This window comes from Odocoileus virginianus, chromosome 18 (genome assembly GCF_023699985.2).
Source record: "Odocoileus virginianus isolate 20LAN1187 ecotype Illinois chromosome 18, Ovbor_1.2, whole genome shotgun sequence".
Taxonomy (NCBI): domain Eukaryota; kingdom Metazoa; phylum Chordata; class Mammalia; order Artiodactyla; family Cervidae; genus Odocoileus; species Odocoileus virginianus.
The window spans coordinates 25,720,874-25,739,930 of NC_069691.1; the positions used below are offsets into that span (position 1 = coordinate 25,720,874).

Here is a 19,057-nt window from a genome sequence, read left to right on the forward strand (position 1 = left end):
TACTAAAATTAGCTACATAAAAAGTTCACATTCATTATCTAATGGATCATATTTTTTAGCTTGATTATATGTGTTTTGGGGAAAAAAAAAAGGTATGTATATATCCTTATTTATTTTCTTACCTAAATCTCTCTCAAACTGCTTCAGTTTGACTTTTAATATGTTTGATATTTCACTTGGGTTTACAGTCTACTGGAGTAAACTCCAATTTATGCCGAAGCAATAAGAAATCATTTGAATAATTCTGGATGAGGAACTGCAATCTTAACAGTTCTCTTTCCTTCTCATGAAATGGTCTTAGTTGTACTGAGGTTCAGTGATTGATAGAATTCATGCTATACTTGTTTTTCAGGACTGCCATACAAATTAGCAGAAATTTGGTGACTTCGAACAAAAGAAATGAGATTGGTTGTAGAAATAAATTCATGTAGTGAGGAACTCTGTATTGCTGCTTTTTGTTTGCTACCTAACAAAGTATTACAGTTTTATTTATAATAAATTGAATTATTTGTGGATAGATATATTTTTAACATGTAAGGATGGCCAAATGGAAGATTCTTTTTCATTTCTGACATAAATTATCTGTCAGTTTATATAACTTTTGATAGTGAAAGGACAGAATCCCAAAGATCAAGAGGATTTGGAGTTGGTTTCAATAACATTCATGATGAACATCTGGAAGTCTTAGAAGTGATTTAGCAGAAATATCAGCACATGTTTCTTGTTGGATAAATCTCAATGGAAGAGGCATGCAAACATTTGAAAATAATTCACTTCTTTTTATAACAGTCTTATAAAACCCTGCACACTCTTACTCCATTCACCCTGCGTTCATGTATACAGGTCCTAAATTTGAATCCCTCTATCTGTAGACTCCCTAGCTACCAAATGTTCTCAACAATATAATATCTCCACTTTCCATGGCTGTTAGAATATTTTGGATTTATTGCTGTTTTATATCTACTCTACAATATTCATTACTTAGAAATTGGTTGTAAAACTCTGACAAAGATCTCTTTCTGATGCATCCATGATATAAATGAGCTTTCCTGGCTCGTAAAGAAGAAAATTCAAGCAGATAACTAACAACTGCACTGAGCACAATAAATAAACAGAAATCAAGTCAAATACAGACAAGATTTTGCTGTTTGCAAACAGCCATGGGAGGAAAACAATGAACATCTATAGTTCAGTGCCACTGGGGCATTAATTCGCTTTTAGGTTTTCAAGGAGAATAAAACTATATTTGCTTTGATTACAGTGATGATTTTGTTTCAATTTTGATCTCAGTATTGCTGACTTCATCTATATCAATCATTTTTCTTAAAAGCCATTTGCCTTTTAAGCTGACTGGAAGATATTCAGTTTTTAACGCCTACTTATAAACTCAACTGAAGAGAGGTAAGGATAATGAAAATATCTTTGTATATCCAAAGGATCACTATCTATTTTCAATAAAATGACAATGATCCAACCTGCAAGTGATCTCACTGGCTCTGAAAACTCACAGTGTGATTCTAACAAAGAGAAGGTATGTAACATGAGTTAACTATCTCTCCTGTCCTGCAAGCAGTCATATAAATGGAGTGGTTGGACCACACTGTCGCCTAGCACTGATAGGTTTATAAAGCGAAGGCGGAATAATTAGTTTGAAGGGAATTAGTCTGGCACAAATAATAATTAGTCTGGCACAAATACTAAAAAACATTGTAAACCACCACCAACTTAAAGGTTTGTAATAGGGGAAACATGATTGTGAAATGTAACCCACTTGTCTCCTATTAGAAGAAAAATAGCCATGAGGGCATAGACTTCATTCATTTTGCTCCTGACTATAAACCCTGTACCTAGAACAATCCTTGGCTTATGAAAGATGCTCTCAAAATATTTGCTAAATTAACAAAGTGTTACATATGTGAGTAATGAGACATACACATTTACTCTACAGTGAAAGCTATTGCTTTGGGCAGAAGGTAGACTGTATCTAGAAAATAGTTCAGTTTGCTATTAAAGGTCTTTAGTTAGAAAAACCAACACCCTGCTTGTCTGGCCCAAACTTTCTCTGTTGGTCTGCACTCTCGTGTTTGACTCCATGCTTCAGAGAGCTAGCCCAAACCTCTGTTTCAGTGACCTTTGTACCTAAGCTTCCAGGAAGGTGGGTCAACAACTTTAGTCTTTAAACTGCTGAGCCCCTCTCTCACCAGGCGTCCTTGTGTGAGTGACGTCGTATTTAAACCCTGCGTGGCAATCCCTGATGCACCGTCGTGATGCCCCGGGAAGACAGGGTGGCCTGGAAGTCCAACTACTTCCTTAAGATCATCCAACTTCTGGATGATTATCCAAAATGCTTCATTGTGGGAGCAGACAACGCGGGCTCCAAGCAGATGCAGCAGATCCACATGTCCCTCTGCTGAAAGGCTGTGGTGCTGATGGGCAAGAACACGATGATGCGCAAGGCCATACGAGGGCATCTGGAAAACAACCCAGCTTTGGAGAAACTGTTGCCTCACATCCGGGGTAACGTGGGCTTCGTGTTCAGCAAGGAGGACCTCACTGAGATCAGGGACATGCTGCTGGCCAAGAAGGTGCCAGCTGCCGCCTGTGCTGGCGCCATAGCACCATGCGAAGATTCACAGTACCGGCCCAGAACACTAGTCTGGGGCCCGAGAAGATCTCCTTCTTCCAGGTTTTGGGCATCACCGCTATGACCTCCAGGGGCACCATTGAAATGCTGAGCGATGTGCAGCTGATTAAGACCGGAGACAAGGTGGGTGCCAGCGAAGCCACGCTGCTGAACATGCTGAATATCTCCCCCTTCTCCTTGGGGCTGGTCATCCAGTAGGTGTTTGACAATGGCAGCATCTGCAACCCTGAAGTGCTTGACATCACAGAGGAAACTGCATTCCCGCCTCCTGCAGGGTGTCTGCAATGTTGCCAGCGTATGCCTGCAGATTGGTTACCCGACTGTTGCATCTGTACCCCATTCTAACATCAGTGGGTACGAGTGGGTCGTGGCTTTGTCTGTGGAGACTGATTACACCTTCCCGCTTGCTGAAAAGGTCAAGGCCTTCTTGGCTGATCCATCCACATTTGTGGCTGCTGCCCACCCCGGGGCGGCCCCTGCTGCGGCCACCGCAGCCCCAGCCCAGGTTGAAGCAAAGGAGGAGCCGGACGAGGATATGGGATTCGGTCTCTTTGACTAACCACCAAAAAGCAGCCAACCCAGCCAGCATTATTTGTGAAATGAGAAAATAAAGACTTACTTATCTTAAATAAATAAATAAAATAAACCACGGAGCCTTACAAAGGTTCTTGCCAGGAGCAAAGTCCCTCAAGGCAAGAACACAATGCCTTGAACTTTAAAACAAGGAAACTTACATTACCATATGTAAAATAGATAGCCAGTGGGAATTTGCTGTTTGACTCAGGAAACTCAAACTGGGGATCAGTAACAACCTAGAGGGATGGGATGGGAGGGAGGTGGGAGGGAGGTTCAAGAGTGAGGGGACATATGTATACCTGTGACTGATTCATGTTGATGTTTGGCAGAAACCAACACAATTCTGTAAAGTAATTGTCCTTCAATTAAAAAACAAATTAAAACCAAAACAGTAGGAAGGAATCTCAGACTTCACCCAATTAATATCTTCATTGTTGACAGTGAGGAAAAAATTAGAAGAAAGGCAACTTGTGCCCAGTGACTCTGGAAATAAATCATAAAGCCAAAGACTAAAATTCAACTCCTTTGCTGCTTGGTTCTAAGAAAACCAGAAAGAGTGACAATAACATTGCTAACCTTTGAAATTATAAAGATCTCAAGACTTTCAGACCATCCCTGAAAAAATACAACTGAAAGACCCCTTGAAAATATACCCCAAATCATATTATTCCCCCTCTCGCTTCCCTTACATTCACCTCTCACTTTCTCTTCTGAGAATATCTGCATTCAGGCTCTTACCTTTCTTTGTTCTTTTCCTTTTTTCTTTTTTTCTATTTTATTTTTTTCTGCAGATGATTCTAACATTCTTGCCTAAGTGATTCATGTTTTTCTAATCTAATTCCAAACACTGACCTTATAAAAATTCATCATTTTTATCAAGAGAACAAGAATGAAAATGGCTTGCAAAAATATTTCAACCAATGACTGACAGTCCTGAGACTAGAACCCAGATTTCTTGTGTTCCAGCCTAGGTTCTTTGTATTACAAGATGCTGTAAGGGAAATAACAATGTCCTGATTAATTCCAAGAATCCCAAAGATGGATAAAATGACACTATCAAATTCCATCCCCTTATATGAAATTGACAATTTCCCTGTCCTCTTACAAAGAGCCTGAATACAGAAGACCAAACTGCCTCTCCATTTATAAGATAAATCCTCAAATTTCTTTCTCTCTAACTTTTGTAGCCTTCTACAGTCAGTGGGTCTACTATATTTATTTCCCCCTCAGGATCAAGTGTTTTATTTACCATCCCAAGAACAAACAAGGCTCCTTACTTTTACCCCAACTCTCCAAGATAACACAGTTCAACTCTGTCAGTCTCTCTCTCCCTTATAATGCATTGAATGTATATAAAATATCCAAAAGAAATTTATTGATGTTTCAATTGTGGGCCATATGTTGTCATATTAAAAGGACACCTGGATAAAAGAAAAGGACACCTGGAGATGCCCTAGTAAAATCTCTTTGAGTGGGTCAAAAATAAAATTCTAGGGGAGTTATGTGATTTTGTAAAGGATTCCAGATACTATGGAGAAATCTGAGGAGAAGAAAGAAAAGAAGTGAAACTTCTTTATATGGCCAGGAAATTATAGATAATATATAGTTGCGTTTCCATTTTACATATTGAGAATATGGTAGTTGGATAAACTGTATGAGATATGATTTGGAGAATGAAGATCTGGTTTTCATTTTTTTCAAGCCCAAGCTTTTATTCATTAAATCAATTGCACCTTAATTTTAAGAGTGATAGAAAGATACAAAAATAAGATTTTTATACATAATATTTAATAATCTCTGTGCCAGGGAAAAGAAGGTGTAAAGTTTATCCATATTAGTAGGGATGTTCAGGACAGGCAGTCTAAAGAAGAGTTTTCTGAACTGATCCTCTTTGAAATAGGGACTTTATAATGAAAAAAGCACAGGCAAGACTAATATAGGAGCTTTCATTCTCACTTAAAATAACGACTTTTAGCAATAGTGGTTGTGAAAGAATCTAAAGAGTAATGCAGAGTATGAGCAAATTAATATATATTTTTAACTTATATATACACAACATGCATATATGTATATATATTTAAAATAATAGCTACAACAGGCTACTAGATAAACAAAACAGCCATAAACATTACAATGCCTGACAGCTGCAAAAATAAGAACTGAAAGTGACAGTAGCCAATACTACTACTCAAGGCTGAAGCTTGTAATTTACATCTTAGTGAAATTAAACATACTATAATAGCTTAGCTTCCAGGCAACAATACTATTAAATTTGCAGTAGTAGTTTATGACATCATCTGAAACCCCAGGATACACATTTGAAGCTGGCTATTATGGTTAGTAATCAGTATTGCTGTTCTGGTTAGTTTTTCATTTAATTCATTGCAGGCTTCTATTAAAAAAGAAGACAAATATCAGCAGTTGAGGATGCTGTTTTTTGCAAAAGCTGTTAAGCCTCAGGTTGCAGTGATGTCATATTTTAAAATCAGTAATAATAGCTTATACTTGAATAGCATTAAGAGGTCAGAATTATATTGAAAATATGATAATTTAAGCATTTTAATAGTCAATAAGTATAATTTGGGGATTTCTAACTTACCTTTTCTAAAATGTTTCTTAACAAACTGTCAATGACTGTACAACGGCAGAGTAACAATAAAACCTGTGGCTGTAAGTAATGGTTTTATATTATATAGCAGCAATCTCAACCAGATATACTGTAATCAGACCATTAGAAGCACCGACACCTCAGGAGAGGAGTATCTGTGAATTTTTAAAATTGTTTCCAATTTTTGGTGTATAAATTAATTTCTTTGGAGATGGAGAATATAAGTCACTACATAATTTTTAAAAATGTCCAATTTTCCAAAAAGTTTATGGACTTTGTTAATCATAAGAGTGATTCTCAACAGTTAGGGAAAGCTTTTTAGAATCTCCTGTGGTGAGTATGAGAAAGGACCATTTAGTTAAGTCCCATCTATTTCCACTAGATGATTCTAAAATCCTTGATTTTCAAGGATTTTGTGGCTTTCTTACTCAATCTCAAGCACTGAACTGTTAAAAACTCTACACTGATTGGAAGAGAACACTTGAGGACTGGGGAGATGAAAATGACTTGGTGAAAATTCTCTGACAGTACTCTTTGAAATGATCACAACATTGTTAATCAACTAGACTTCTTGGCGCTAGTTGTAAAGAACTTGCCTGCCAATACAGGAGACGTTAGAGATGCAGGTTCAATCCCTGGGTCAGGAAGATCCCCTGGAGGAGGGTCTGGCAACCCACTCCAGTATTCTCACCTGGAGAATCCCATGGACAGAGGAGCCTGACAGGCTGCAGTCCACAGGGTCGCACAAGAGTTGGATATGACTGAAGTGACTTAGCATACCCATGCATGCCAAAATAGAATTAAAAAAAAAATCTTTGACTAATGATGCCAACATCTGGAACTTGACAACAATTTTCTAGAGATTCTTTGCTTTTATTATGCAGCTGACTTTTCCCCCTCACTCAATGAATGTAACTACATACATAAGTGAGAAGCCTCAGAAAAGTGGAAGTTTAAATGGAAATATTGGATCACATATTGAGTTAATCTGGTCTGAAGTAGATGACTACCTTAAGTAACCAAATTGAAAGAAATCCACCTCGAGTATCTCACTGAACAATGCATAAGCTCTAACATCCTTAGGAAAGTAATGAAAAAACCTTCATTATAAGGTTTTTGGGAAACTTAATGGTTCTGCCATTGGTGCCTCCCTCTGAGTCAAGTTATATAAACTCTATATAATTATCACCAAAAAGCACCAAGTGCTTAGAAATAGTAAGTTTGGAACAGGTGGTGAGGAGAAAAACAGGTTCAGAGAACTGTATAGTAATGTACTTTTAGGATCTAGAGATCTGTGACTTTAATGTCTATGGAGTAAAACTTCCTACTCCAAAATATTTCCTTGGGAATATTTTGAGCTGAAAACAATCAAGGCCCAAAAGACTTTGGAAGAAACATTAACCTTTCCCCTAAATGACTTAAGAATATAGACAGAGGACCTGTTTCATTGAAGGAGCTCTCACTACAAAAGTACAGAATAAACTAGGTGTTCAGTTCAGTTCAGTCACTCAGTCGTGTCCGACCTTTTGTGACCCCATGGACTACAGCACACCAGGCTTTCCTGTCCATCACCAACTCCCAGAGCTTACTCAAACTCATGTCCATAAAGTCAGTGATGCCTTGCAACCACCTCATCTTCTGTCATCCCCTTCTCCTCCTGCCTTCAATCTTTCCCAGCATTAGGATATTTTCAGATGAGTCAGTTCTTCACATCAGGTGGCCAAAGTATTGGAGCTTCAACTTCAACATCAGTCCTTCCAATGAATATTCAGGACTGATTTCCTTTTGAATGGACTGGTTGGATTTCCTTGCAGTCCAAGGGACTCTCAAGAGTCTTCTCCAACACCACAGTTCAAAAGCATCAATTCTTCAGTGCTCAGCTTTATTTTATAGTCCAACTCTCACATCCATATATGACTACTGGAAAAACCATAGCTTTGACTAGACGGACTTTTTTTGGTAAAGTAATGTCTCTGCTTTTTAATATACTGTCTAGGTTGGTCATAACTTTTCTTCCAAGAAGCAAACATCTTTTAATTTCATGGCTGCAGTGATTTTGGAGCCCCCAAAATATAAACTAGGTGTGGCAGGCAGCAACTAGCAGACTCTGTTAAAATTCCTTTCTGATTCCTATTTTCTCTGCAAGGTTCAGCAAACACTCATTTAGGAAACTTTTGCTTTTCCATTTCTATGTCAATTTCCTTCCTCCCCTTTTAGGTTCCAAACCCCCAACATTTTGTACTGTCTTGAGCTAAAGGCTGTACTTAAGGTGAGGTTAAAAAGGCAGTACCTAAGCTGAGGGAAATCAGTCCTGAATATTCATTGGAAGAACTGATGCTAAGTTGAAACTCCAATACTTTGGCCACCTGATGTGAAGAACTGACTCACTGGTAGAGACCCTGATGCTGGGAAAGGTTGAAGGCAGGATGAGAAGGGGACAACAGAGAATAAGATGGTTGATGGTATTACTGACTGGATAGACAAAGAGTCAGACTTGACTTTGCACCTGAACTGACTGAAGATGAGGGTTCCCGCCATTTTGGTGAGTTATTTAATTTTTCTGCATCTCTCCCATGTTTATATGTTATTTAAATTTTGTTTGATTTTCTCCTGTTAATCTGTCTCTCATCAGTTTAATTCTTAGACCAGCCAGAAGAATCTAGAAGGGTAGAAGAAAATTTCTTCCTCCCTCCCTCACATGTCCCAAAGGATGACAGTCAGAGGTCACTAAATATCTAGGAAAGATGAACTTATGAAAAGTGACATGAAGTGAGTTTAAGATAAAACACCATCAACCTCCTAGCCTTGGCTAGACCATGCCTTAGCGACTTTCAAAGAGAAGACCTCAAGTGACAAATGGTCCCCTGATATTCACCCTAAATACTCAGAATTTAACAGACAGAGAATGGAAGGGATATCAGAAGAGAACTCAACAAGAGAAATTATTTTCTTGAGCTAGCTTCAAATGACATTATAAACTATGTATTTTAAATAAATGTTATACATGGAAATAGGGCAAGTAGATAAAAATCATCTGCCTCTTGACTCAAAAATGAAAAAGGCTAAAAGAAACCAGTAGTTTAACCCAGAACACTAGTCTGAATAAAAGCAGATTCGATTAGCTAAATTCCTGAACTTGAAATATGAGAATATTAAGAACATGAGGCTGAGGTACATGGTCTTGACTCCAGAGACTGCTATAAAGGGAATATATTGAAAGCCATGATTCAAACAGAAAGAGAAAATCATGTTTACTAAAACTACCTTCCTCTAGGAATGCAACTTCTTTCATCTCTTGCATGAGGGAAAAAATAGCTTTGGACAGTTTAAGCTAAAAATGCCAATATACACAATCACATTTTGGGGCAAAATTTTTGGCATTTTAATATTTTTTTTTCTAGGCCAGCTTCCCTGTGCTCTTTCCCATGACCTTTTCTTTTTCTTTTTTCCCTTTCTCCAAAGTCTCTTGTTTCTTTATTTGTATTAGAAAAGATGACATAAATTATAGTGCAAAGATTTTGCTGTCAGAATTTGAAAAGACTTGGTTTAATAGCACTGTGACATGCTAACCCTAAATATTACAATTTCAACTGATGATAGAAAAGGAAAGCATATCAGAAATGTCAATGAATAGAGTAGATTCATGGTTAAAACTAGATGACAGACTACAGTGTTTCCGTACTTACTGACAATCACGTTTCCCTGTTTTCCTTTAGAACAAAAAGTGGAGAAATACTGGGCATGATGTTTTAAGTCTGTCCTCGAGGGGGTCTTTAATTATACTGCCCCATACTGCAGTCAGGAGCAACTCAGAAGCAGCACAAAGATGAATCACTTAGCTAATTCTTTGGTATTTTCTCACAATTCTCTTTTCCATGTAGAATTTATTCTTTAATAGCCATCAGTACTGAAACTTATGTTTGCAAAAGTGAGTGAGTTGATTAATAGGTATTTTATACATCTGGTATTTTCTCATAAAAGACTGGAAAACTTATTTCAATTATCATACCACCAACAAGGATGCAATCTGTTCACAAGGCCTGTTTACGAATGGCTGCTTTGGGTAATGGCTGTTTTCTTAGCACGGGAAATGAAATATAATATTATTAAACAGAGATATGCAGAATGAGGTGTCAAGTTATCCATCTTCCTGATGTTTATAGGCTTCATTTTTTAGAATGTTTATTTTATTTTATGGGACCACACGTTAAAATATCTCCTATTTGAAAGGATCTAATTTCTTTTACTCTGGTTTTAATGTCCTTGAATATTAACATTTTCAAACTTGTAAGCAATCAGCTAAGAAAACCTGTGGTAGGTACTTTATTAATTCCGTTTAGATACATGTGCCATAATGAGAGAGACAATAAAAGTGAGCATTTTATCTTTGCATGAGAATAAGAACTGGTCTTTGCCAGGAGGATAAATGATTTTTATTTTTAGAGACCACCTGTGACAACATGGAGGGAGTGGATAAGGACTGGTGGGAAAAAAACATCAAACAACAAAGAGTTTGTGTGCGTGTGCACATGTGTATTTCTGGAGGGAGGGGTATGAATCATGACACTGAACTGGAAATACTCGAACCCAGTTTTGAACAGCGTTAGCAAAATCACTGGAAGAGTCTGGATCCATCTACTTTGGACTCAGTATGGCCCTTTTATCCTTTCACTGTCTATTAATTGCCAGTTTGAGGGGTAGAAGCAAGAAAGAATGAACCATTAAATTTTCATTATTAGTATTATTTTCCCAAGAAGGCATGCTACTAAGAAGTGGACCAACTTGTAGATAAAGGAAAGCAAGTCCTATGTTAAAGGAAAGAAGCCACTTCAGACAATGCAGATTGCAGAACTTTATAAAAGCTTCTTACAGAAAATATGAACTTTGGTCAATAGTGTAACATAACCATTCTGAATATATAATTGCATATTCCATTTCCAAGTAACCTTTATAAAGACTCTGCATATATTTTTTTCTTTTTAATACATTGCAAATTCTTCATGAAAGCATATTCTTGGTACTTAGCATGCTGTCGGGCTCACAATAAATATGCAATTGTTTTGAATTAATTAATATGTATCACCTTTCAAAGATAATCTTTCCTGTTTAAAGCTGCTATGTTGAACATCTCATCTACCAATTATAGTTCTGTAATTTTGTGGTTTATTTGTCATAAGTATCCTCTCTGGTATACTTTGTCAAAAATTAAATCAACAAATATCAACTCATTACATACCATTTTTCAATCTTTGTTTAGGTAATGGAAATGCAATGATGAAAGTATCAGAGAAGACTCTGCCTAATGGATATTTATGTTCTAGTGGAAGAAATATGTCATAAACAAGTAAATAAACAAGGTAACTACAAATTGTGATAATTTGCTTAGTTGGGTCCAATTCTTTGCTACCCCGTGGACTATACTGTCCATGGAATTCTCTAGGCCAGAATACTGGAGTGGGTAGCATTTCCCTTCTCCAGGGGATTTTCCCAACCCAGGGATTGAACCCAGGCCTCTTGCATTGTGGGCAGATTCTTTACCAGCTGAGCCACAAGGGAAGCCCTTTCACTATAAAGTAATCATTGATGAGTTAGGGAGTAATCAGGGATAGGACAGTGAAAATATTTATATGAGCTGTGAGGGACAACATCTCTGAAAATGTGGCATTTAAACAGTAGATATGGGGGATAATAACAACCCAGTGCTGCAAAGAAGGGCAGGGAGTGTGTTCCTGGTAGTGGGAAGAGCAAATATAAAAGTCCTCAGGTGGCAAAGAACTTGAAACATTCAAGGAAACAATAGAAGGTCAAGGTAGCTGAACTATGGCAGACTACAGAGAGTATAATGTGTTCATGTTGGAGGGTTAGGAGAGGCAGGTCAGGGCAAAGACTGAAGGAAAAATTTGAATCTAAGAGTAAGGGGGCACCCTAGAAGGGGTCTAGGCAGAGGGACAGAATGGTCTTATTTATATTGCATTAAAAATTTCATGGCCACTGGGTATAGAATGAAATACAGCAAGATATATGGATTCAAAGAGACCACTTTGAGATACCTGGTTGAGGTAGGTGGAGAAAAGATGAAGAAAAGTTAACAAATTTGAGATGTATTTGGAGGTAATATCAAAAGAACTCATTGGTGCAATACATATAGGGGGTGGAATCTAACAACTTGTTCAACTCAGACTTTTCTCAAACCAATGGACTATCGAAGCTTCTTTGTATCCCTAGATATCCCTATTAATAGTACATGCTCTGCAAAATTGAATTGGGAAAGTATCTACTTTGACTCCTCTTAATCATTGATTTGATGGATTTCAAATAGCGAGGATCAATTGGAAGACACTACAGGTTAAAACTTCTGTGATAAGACACAGTATGAAAAAAACAGAGGCAGCATGTGTGTTTATCTGTGTGTGTATGTGTGTGTGTTTGTGCATATGAACACACATTTCCCTCAAGGAGGGCAGAGTTACCTTCCTTTACTGACAGAGGCACTGTGATATTGAAAACATCTCTGGACCCACACGGAGAATGAAACTATTCTTTTGCTCTTAGACATCTCAGCCTTGAAATACATGTCTGCCTGTTCTGCACCAGGTTTAACTCATCAACACAGACTGTTAAGAGCCTAGATTACTGTCCCTGGGCTGGGTTAGTCTAAGTTATCAGCCTTAAGAGTTAGAATGGCTTTGGTCCCCAAGATAAGAGCCACTAGCCCTGGGAATATTGCCTTCCTTCCTCTGGGTATGTTGCCATTCGAAGGTCAATCCTAATATGTAATCAAATGACCCATCTGTGTCTTCTCTAAAGTGTGAATTAGTGTACACAGTCATTACTCACCTCCTTCCTTTTAGAACAAATTGCTTCTGACAACAGTGAATGAAACAGCTGTGTCTGTGTGTGTCTGCATGTGTTTCTATAAAAGGAGGATTCTCGGACTACACCAGAATGTCCCCAGGCCGTGAAGGAGATTGAGCTGTGTAAACCAACCGTGCCTTATGTTCTATGGGGAAAAAAAAGAAATGAGGAACAGAACACCTCAACTGAATTTATTATAACAAATTTCTTGGGATAATAAAAGACATCAGCTCAGCCCTAGAGGGAAAGTAGGTTACAGCTCAGCTAAATGTCCTTGTCTAATGTTGCTTGACCCTAGCTAACATTTCAAGCCTAAGTAAAGTCCTATCACTGGTACATTTTGGCCTGTTTAGTAATTTCATCAGGGACATTGATTTAAATGTCTTTGAAATTGTCTGACAAACACTCACAGCAGTCATTTTCAGATCACATGCCCATAATGTGATGGTCTCTCCTTTAACGCATGTTCTCTTCCATGATGTAAGGGAATCAGATGTGTTCTTTTTAAATCCCTAATTCTATATTTCACTAACTGGATATGAAAAAGTAAGTCACCAATATTTTACGGCCATTGTAAAGAAAAAGAGATTCCTTGCAAGTTTCTGGATGTGTTGTGTTCTCTGTCTGTACATGCAGTTCCTTTTGACTGCAGCAGTCTTCCTCCATTCCCATATGCCAGGAAAGCATTTTCAGCATCTCTGCATTTGTGGACCTCTTCATAATATCTAAGGAGAGCTGAGAACTATGCTTAAGTCACCACTGTACCTAAGACAAGCTTCTTTTACCTCATTCACTAAACTATGATTCAACATATTGTCCGCATTTTTCTCTCTTCTTCTAAACTAGTATTTTATTTTACATATTTCACAGTTACTTTTACTACCTATGGCATTGCCTAACTTCAAATAAGCATTCCAAATTCAATTAAATTGAATAAATTTCAAAATAATTGATTGTATGTTTATGAATTTTTTTTCTCTACCAGTTATTTGTCATGGCTATTTTATAAACATCAGTTTGTAAGACTTTAATTTTTAGAAAGTGGTATATATCATATCTGGGCTTCCCAGGTGACTCCAGTGCTAAAAGAACCTGCCTGTCAATGCAGGAGACATGAGAAGAGTGGGCTCGATTCCTGGGTTGGGAAGATACCCTGGAAGAGGGCATGGCGGCTCACCCCAGTATTCTAACCTGGAGAACCCCATGCACAGAGGAGCTTGGCAGGCCACAGTCCATAGGGTCGCTCGTAAAGAGTTGGACATGACTAAAGCAACATTGCATGCACACATATATCATATTCAGGATGTTATATCTCATATCTGATACTGACAAAATTGTCAAAGTAAGAGGAAAAATTGTACAGTTTTTAAGATGCAATCATATTTGTTGAATTTTTACAATGTATATATTTCTGAACCATAATTGAATATGTTTGTGCATAAAATACAATATCAGGAGTGTTATTCTATCTACACATAGATAAATTTACTCTGTTAGTTTGTAAATTTAGATTTTAGAGTTGCATTGCTATTTTTAAATATTGTAAACTATAATTAAATTGAAGTAGATTAGCATTAAATAATACTAAAATTAGGTTTTGCAAATAAAAAAATTGTGTTGATTCAGACTCTTCAGAAATATGACATTTGTTATTTTTACATGTGGTTGTATATATGGTTATACAAAAGGATCTCATGAATGAATATTAAACAACAGTGTTACTTTATTTATTGTACACAGCTATCTGCAACTGTCCCTAAATAAAAATATACCTATAATAAACCATGAAAAATGATGGGTGGTAATGAAAGTTTCCCATCTGGAAAAGACCCTGGTCCAGATGGATTTGCTAATGAATTTTATAAGATGTTTAACCAACCTTTGAAGAATATCTCAGACATGTTTGATTACTTTAAATTACGAACATTTTTGGAACTACTGCCGTGGGTTCTCAAACTAATCTTTATAAACTGCCAAGAAATGCTAAAATCCAGAATCCATTTCTTAAGAACATACCTCTTCCACAAAAATGCTGAAAAAAAATTCAGCCCAGTGATACAATGCTTTCTCTTTGAAAGGATACTTTTTTAGGTCAAAAGATAGGCAGAATATCTTAGTATTGATTAAATAATTCATTAATAGAACATGATATCTTATTTGAAATTAACCAGTATACTATTTATAAAGGCTTCCCAGGTGGTCCAGTGGTAAAGACTCCACCTGGCATTGCAGGAGACATGGATTTGATCTCTGGGTCAGAAAATTCCCTAGAAAAGGAAATGGGAACCCACTCTAGTATTCTTGCCTGGGAAATCCCATGGGCAGGAGACTGGCAGGCTACCGGACATGGGGTCACTGAGTCAGACATGACTTAGTGACTAAACAACAACAATGTACTATATGACATCATATTCTAAATTATTTATCAAATCAGTTTACTCTTATGCCTAAAATCTTGCAGGTCTTTATCTCTTCAAATAAGGATTTGGCTTCTTTCAGTTCAGTTCAGTCACTTAGTCATGTCCAACTCTTTGCGACACCATGGACTATAGCACGCCAGGCCTTCCTGTCCATCACCAATCAATTCCCAGAGTTTACATAAACTCATGTCCATTGAGTCAGTGATGCCATCCAACCATCTCATCCTCTATCATCCCCTCTCTCCTGCCTTCATTCTTTTCCAACATAAGGGTCATTTCAGATGAGTCAGTTCTTCGCATCAGGTGGCCAAAGTATTGGAGTTTCAGCTTCAGCAATGAATATTCAGGACTGATTTTCTTTAGGATGGACTGGTTGGATCTCCTTGCTGTCTAAGGGATTCCCCAGAATCTTCTCCAACACCACAGTTCAAAAGCATCAATTCTTTGGCACTCAGCCTTTTTCATAGTCCAACTCTCACATCTATACATGACTACTGGAAAAACCATAGCCTAGACTAGATGGACCTTTGTTGGCAAAGTAATGTCTCTGCTTTTTAACATGCTGTCTAGGTTGATCATAACTTTTCTTCCAAGGAGTAAGCATCTTTTAATTTCATGGCTGCAGTCACCGTCTGCAGTGATTTCGGAGCCCCAAAAAACTAAAGTCAGTCACTGTTTCCCCATCTATTTGCCATGAAGTGATGGGACCAGATGTCATGATCTTAGTTTTCTGAATGTTGAGCTTAAAGCCAACTTTTTCACTCTCCTCTTTCACTTTCATCAAGAGGCTCTTTAGTTCCTCTTCACTTTCTGCAATAAGGGTCATGTCATCTGCATATCTAAGGTTATTGATATTTCTTCGAGGATATGGATATTGGCTTCTTTAGAACTTTGTTTTTGTTATTATCATGTCTATTAAATGGAATAATATGCCAGTTAGAGATACGTAGTTGATTGTGCTCTTAAATACAGATGGGAATTTACTATATTGCCTGTTCAAATTTCATGGTATTGTGAAACATAAAATAACCCTAGAATGACAGCAGCATAATGATGTATTATTTGCAAAATCCTCTCAGAAATTCAGTTGCTAGAAAATTAGCACTCAATAGGATATTGCATCAAACCAAGAAAATGTCTGTTTTAATGTAGGATGATAGGTTTGGGAAGTTGAGAGCATGGATAAGCATGATTTTGCCAGGGGCAGAAAGGTAGTATTTGAGCAGATCTATGTTGATATAAGAACTTTGAAGTGTACTGAAATGTCCAGAAATTCTCAAGGTTAATCATACCTGGCTTCTCTGACTTTCCATTTTTTCATTTATAACATGGACATTTTAATTTTTACCTTAAAGTACTATAAAATGAATTAAATAATTTCCTGGAATGTGGAAGGCATATTTAATGTTTTTTTCCTCTGTCACTATTAGATATCTTAGATACACACACACGCACAAACACACACAGTGTATTTTGATCAAAGCAGAGAAAGGTTTTGCAAAACAGGTTGTTATAGCTCTTTGCTCTCTTTGTTATTTCTAAGCCCCAAAACACTCCAGTTTATACTCAAACAACAACAAGGCAGGAAAAATATTTACTCATTTATAAATTCAAAGGGATAGATCATTTCAGTTCAGTTCAGTTCAGTCACTCAGTCGTGTCTGACTCTTTGCGACACCATGAATCGCAGCACGCCAGGCCTCCCTGTCCATCACTAACTCCCGGAGTTTACCCAAACCCTGTCCATCGAGTTGGTGATGCCATCCAGCCATCTCATCCTCTGTCGTCCCCTTCTCCTCCTGCCCCCAATCCTTCCCAGCATCAGGGTCTTTTCCAATGAGTCAACGTTTTGCATGAGGTGGCCAAAGTATTGGAGTTTCAGCTTCAGTATCAGTCCTTCCAGTGAACACCCAGGACTGATTTTTAGGATTGACTGGTTGGATCTCCTTGCAGTCCAAGGAATTCTCAAGAGTCTTCTCCAACACCACAGTTCAAAAGCATCAATTCTTTGGTCATCAGCTTTCTTCACTGTCCACTCTCACATCCATACATGACCACTGGAAAAACCATAGCCTTGACGAGATGGACCTTTGTTGGTAAAGTAATGTCTCTGTTTTTTAATATGCTATCTAGGCTGGTTATAACTTTCCTTCCAAGGAGTAAGCATCTTTTAATTTCATGGCTGTAATCACCATCTTCAGTGATTTTGGAGCCCCCAAAAATAAAATCTACACTGTTTCCAATGTCTCCCCATCTATTTGCCATGAAGTGATGGGACCAGATGCCATGATCTTAGTTTTCTGAATGTTGAGCTTTAAGCCAATGTTTTCACTCTCCTCCTTCACTTTCATCAAGAGGCTTTTTAGTTCCTCTTCACTTTCTGCCATAAGGGTGGTGTCGTCTGCATATTTGAGGCTATTGATATTTCTCCCGGCAATCTTGATTCCAGCTTGTGCTTCTTCCAGCACAGCGTTTCTCATGAGGTACTCTGCATACAAGTTAAATAAGCAGGGCGACAGTATACAGCCTTTTCCCATTTAGAACCAGTCTGTTGTACCATGTCTAGTTCTAACTGCATATATTTACCTAAAAAGTTAATGTTTAATGCAAAAGTTTACCTTTTGATCATATCTGGCAGGCATGATCATAAAGACAGATATAAGTTCCATTTTCAGATAATAGGCCAGTATTAAGTTCACTTAATATATGCATATGATTAATAATATGTGTATATGATTAAACACATACACATGTATAACTAGCAGTAGCTATTTATACTGAATAAAGGATTTTATCTGCTAATATAACCATAGAAGATAAAGCCAGTTACATATCCTTCTTTTTTCCTTATCAATAAATTAGGAAACACACAAAAACAATTTAAAAGCCATAACATGCTCATAAACTTAATTTGAGCATTATTTTTGTTGTTTTTCTTTTGTAAGAATCAGTACTTCTATTGAAGATAACATTACAAATAATAAAATTTCACTAAAGGATAAATGGAAGGACTACTGATTTTTTTTTCTTCTTAAAAAAAGATAGATATTTAAAAAATGCAGTAACTACCATTTTATATAAAAGTGAAAATAATCTTAAACTTTCCATTTGTCCTCTTCCTACTACTCTCTAACTCTGAAGGAGTTAGCTTTAACAGCATATTCTCTTACTCTCCAGGTAGTTTTTTTTTTAATTATGTAGTTTAATATATGTTAATATATTACTTTTTTCTTTCCAAAATTGGGTCAAGGTATACATTCAGAGTAAGAGACAATTCATATGTTTTTTTGTTGTTGCTATTGCTCCACTTTTAAATAATACACAGAATATACAGATTTGCCCTTTTTTTTGGAAACAGTTGCATATTTTTACATTATGGGAATGCTCAAGGATTTAATTGGATCATTCTATATTGGTTCTGCTGGGGTGTATCCAGTATGCCACCATTACAAATAATGTTTTACATGGCAGGAAATTTTTAGGAAGGGTGTTACTATTAGGAGCTGAGTGAATAGAGAAACTATATTCTCACTTGGAGTCTGAGGAGACGTGCACAGAGAAACATTCTCATGAGACATATGAGGGTTAATTAATTCAGCAGAAATGAGACTGGGCCTAAAGTTCAGAAATCAGGTTGTGGGGTCATGTACCAAGAGAGGGTGACTGCAGAATGAGTGATCCCAGGACCTCAAAAATTACTTTATGACACTGATTGAATTATATATATGAGAGGGAGAGCAATAAATATAAACTGGAAGGGATAAAAATGATAATTCAAAAAACAACAAAAAAAACTTCCTGGAATCTATAAGTGACTATACACAGTTGCAGGACACACTGTTCATGTAAAAGAGGTTACTTCTTGCACTTTTGTATATATCATCAGGGCACATATACAATGAATAAGTAGAATTTGAAATTAAAACACATTATTTACATTATCACTACAATGAA

The 19,057-nt window shown here is 37.1% G+C and overlaps 1 protein-coding gene and 1 pseudogene across 38 annotated transcripts in view; one reads left to right on the forward strand and one right to left on the reverse strand.

The window, feature by feature from the left end:
* Positions 1-19,057, reverse strand: part of PTPRD (protein tyrosine phosphatase receptor type D) — a 2,322,816-nt gene that overhangs the window by 915,368 nt on the left and 1,388,391 nt on the right. The gene's annotated exons all lie outside the window — the stretch shown is intronic.
* LOC110136681 (large ribosomal subunit protein uL10 pseudogene) lies at positions 2,236-3,203 on the forward strand (annotated as a pseudogene).